The sequence below is a fragment of the Anoplophora glabripennis genome, unplaced genomic scaffold (genome assembly GCF_000390285.2).
Source record: "Anoplophora glabripennis isolate ALB-LARVAE unplaced genomic scaffold, Agla_2.0 scaffold1098, whole genome shotgun sequence".
Taxonomy (NCBI): domain Eukaryota; kingdom Metazoa; phylum Arthropoda; class Insecta; order Coleoptera; family Cerambycidae; genus Anoplophora; species Anoplophora glabripennis.
Window position 1 is genome coordinate 108,404 of NW_019417202.1, and position 3,891 is coordinate 112,294.

Below are 3,891 nucleotides of genomic sequence, written 5' to 3' on the forward strand. Positions count from 1 at the left end.
CAATAATCAGATGTTTATACAGGGTGTCCAAAAAATATTGGCAACAAATTCAGGCAATGATATCAATCTTTCAAACTAGCTTAAGTGACAATTTCCTTATATTTAAAAAAAAAATTCTAACTGCACTCTTTAATAAATAGAATGTGCCTACATTAACAAAAAATTGCTTACACCTATTTTAATTCTACAAAGCTGTTCTAATATCGTCTGAAATTATGTTGTATTATTCCTATTTAAGTTTTTATTTAACTGAATATTATGTAAATTTAAAAATATATTAAAAAAACTTTGCTAAAGCTCAGTGACATTTTCCTAAATGTGTTATCAATTATTTGACCTGTTCTAGACAAAAGACCTATACATATTCCAAGCAAGTTTTTTCATGTAATGTCCTGTTATCAAACTCATTGACAGTACTAACTTTGTTCAATATTTTCTCCTTTGTCGTATAAATTGTTAGATCATTCTGTTTACTTTAGCTACTACTAGAAAAACGACATGAAGGTCAGATTAGAACTTCCTGCAGATTGTATAATTTATGTAGGTGTCCTTTGTCTAGAATGCTTTTTATAATAAAATGTTTTTATCGCCAACCAATCAATAGAGCCTTGCATTACCAAAGCTATTTCCGGAAGCAAACAAACACTTATTTTACTGTAAAAATCAAGCATTTTACGTGATGCAAATATTTATCAACGTAGTCATTACTGTATGACATTAATCAGAAGTCGTTTGTCGTTGTCACAGCCCCAACAGTAAAATTTTTGTTGCGTATTATTTATAGAAAATGATGGAAGAAGACATTCATAGCCGCCACCTGAAATTCGGGGAAAGTCATTAGAAACGTGCTTCAAAATTCTACCACAAAAATTAGTCGAAAAATACAATCGCCAGTATGACATATTCATGCAATGGTGCAAGAAACACTGAATTGAAAAATATAATGAAAATGTTTTACCGGCATATTTTTTCGAATTATCGAAAGAGTATTCTCCTTCAATGTGGTTGTATTATTCCATGGTGAAAGCAACCCTTTCAGCAAAAACTGAGGTTGACGTTAGTAAATATAAAAAACTTACGGTTTCTTTAAAACAAAAAACGAAGAAAAAACGAAGAAATCATATTCCAAGAAAGTCCATGACCCTTTCACAAGACGAGTACTTAAATTTTTACTGAAAGCACTAGATAAAATTTACTTGATTAGGTAATTTATGCTAAGTTTTCAGAAATAATTTGATATAAATGTAGTAATTATTTTAAATTTGTTTTGTGTTTGGCATTGCTGCACGTAATGAAGAACTTTTGAATTTAAAAGTAAGTGACAGAGCACAAATAAACAATTCTGGTTGTTCATGTAACTAAAACAAAAACCAACCAGGCCTCGAATATTTGTGATCACTTCAGAGTTTGAAGGAAAAGTTAAATTATTTAACAAATATTTAACCCTGCGTCATAAACAGACGCGCCATAACCGATTTTTCCTAACTTATAGGAATGGTAAATGCACAGTCCATCCAATTGGAATTCATACTTTTAGAAATGTACCAAGCAAAATTGCGAACTATCTGCATTTGCCAGAACCATCACTTTATACGGGACATTGTTTTTGTCACACGTCCGCGACTCTCTTTGCCAACGTAGGCGGCAGTAAGGAAAAATTTTAAACAAACCGAGAGAGTGAAAAAGTGACACGATTGCAGAATCATATGTCGCGGAATCTGTGCTCAACAAAACAAAAATCGTAAAGACGAGTTTAGGTGAAGGTGAAACTGAGAACATAATTATTAACGATGATAATTCTACTAAAGATTTACAAATTGTTAACATAGATAATAATTCTCAAACATTTTCAATTGAAACTCCTTCGTTCACGTTTAATATCTATTCAACAAAAATTAAGTAGATTTGTATTTTACTTGCTGATATTTTGCGTTTACTTTGTCATAATAAAATGTGATAAGTTATAATATTTCTATTTTATTAAATTATAAATTTTTATGGTTGAGGATTAAATTTTGTATGCACCACGTTAGTAAAACTTCTTTAAAATGAAAAACGATTTTTTTACGAAACTCAGATTATACATATAGCAAGTAGAATAAGTGCATTTTTGTAAAATTACAAAATATTTTAGTTTTTGCAAAAATTGAGTTTAAAAAAAATACATTTTTTCAAGTTTTAATAAATCATACAGTAATGCACTTACGTGACCCATCTTGGGTTTAAAAAGGTTGTACTTTCCTGTGCAAATATGTGAAAAATCTACCAAAACTTTGACCTCTTTTTCTGGGTCGAAAAATATAGATCTTTTTGTTATCCTTGAAATTTACTCGGAATGGTATTATAGCCATTTGAAAGCTGACATTTTTTCACAAAATCGCGATGACCTGACTTATTAATATTAAGGTTTGAAAGTTACACATGTTGTAGTAGAATACTTTTACTTCAATATAAAAAATAGTCCACGATGATTGACTCGCTTTTTCTTACAGTAAACTTCGATACGTTGATGTGCATGGTGGGGAAAAAGACTGATGCGATTCTCGTATTTGTCGATTCTACATATAGGCTATTGATTATAGGATTTTAAAAGGAACTATGATCAAGATATTTTATTACGTGAATTGTTCAAATGGTCATTTTAGATGAAAAAAACGCGTAGTGCTATTAAATTAGAGGGTGGAAATAGGAGATAGGGGTAAAAATGCACCCCTTTCTGTTTTTTAATTGTAGCTCGAAAACGAAGCAAAATTTCAGTATAGTTCATAGGAAAAATTAGAGAATTGAATTTCCCATCGAAATGGCTTATTTAAAAAATTTAAAGGGAAAATTTCATGCAAAAAATCGTTAATAAACAATTTAAAAAAAAAGTAAAAAATAAGATTCTGATTTTTTTTTTACTTTTTTGACATGTTAAAAACGACGAAAATCTAAAAAATATTTAAGTTTGACCGGTTATAACTCAGTTAATATTAGTCCAAAAACTTTTGAAAAGGCATCATTTTGAAGTAGTAGTAGAAAAGGGGCGGCCTCAGCCTGGCAATTAGGACACAGGTGGGCCTTTTTTGCCATCATTTTGAAGGAAATCTCATCTAGTTTTTTTGTACAGCAATTTTCTTTTCCTACTTCTACTATAAAAAAAAATTATTCAAAAAAGTAAAAAAAAATCAAAAAATCATTACTTTTTTAAAATTGTTTATTAACGATTTTTTGCATATAATTTTTCTTTTCAATTTTTTAAATAGGCCATCCCGATGGGAAATTCAATTCTCTACAAAATTTTTCCTATGAACTATACCGAAACTTTGCTTCGTTTTCGTGCTATATTTAAAAAACTGCAAAAGTGCATTTTCACCCCTATTTTCAATTTCAACCCTCTAATTTAATAGCACCCTGTGGTTTTTTCATTATTAATGACCCTTTGAACAAATCATGTGATGAAAATTCTTGAACAAATCCTTCCTTTTTTGCAAAAAAATGAGAATTAAAACGTATAAGGGTAAACACGACGAAAATTGAAAAATTGGCTGTTTGAGAGGTTATATATCAGTCAATTCTTATCCAAAAATATTGTACAACCTCTTTTTTTGAAGGAAATTGTATCTACTTTTTTTTATGAAGCTATGCCTATACCTATCTTTATTCAAAAAAAACTAGAGACAAAAAAGTAAAAAAAAAAATAAAAAAAATCTAATTATTTTGCTTTTTTTTCAAATTGTTTATTAACCATTTTTAAAATAAAATTTTCCTTTTAAAGTTTTAAAATAAGTCATTTCAATGGAAAATTCAATTCTCTAAATAACTTTTCCTATGAACTATAGCTTCGTTTTCGAGCCACAATTAAAAAACTGAAAGGGGTGCATTTTCACCACTATCTCCAATTTCCACCCT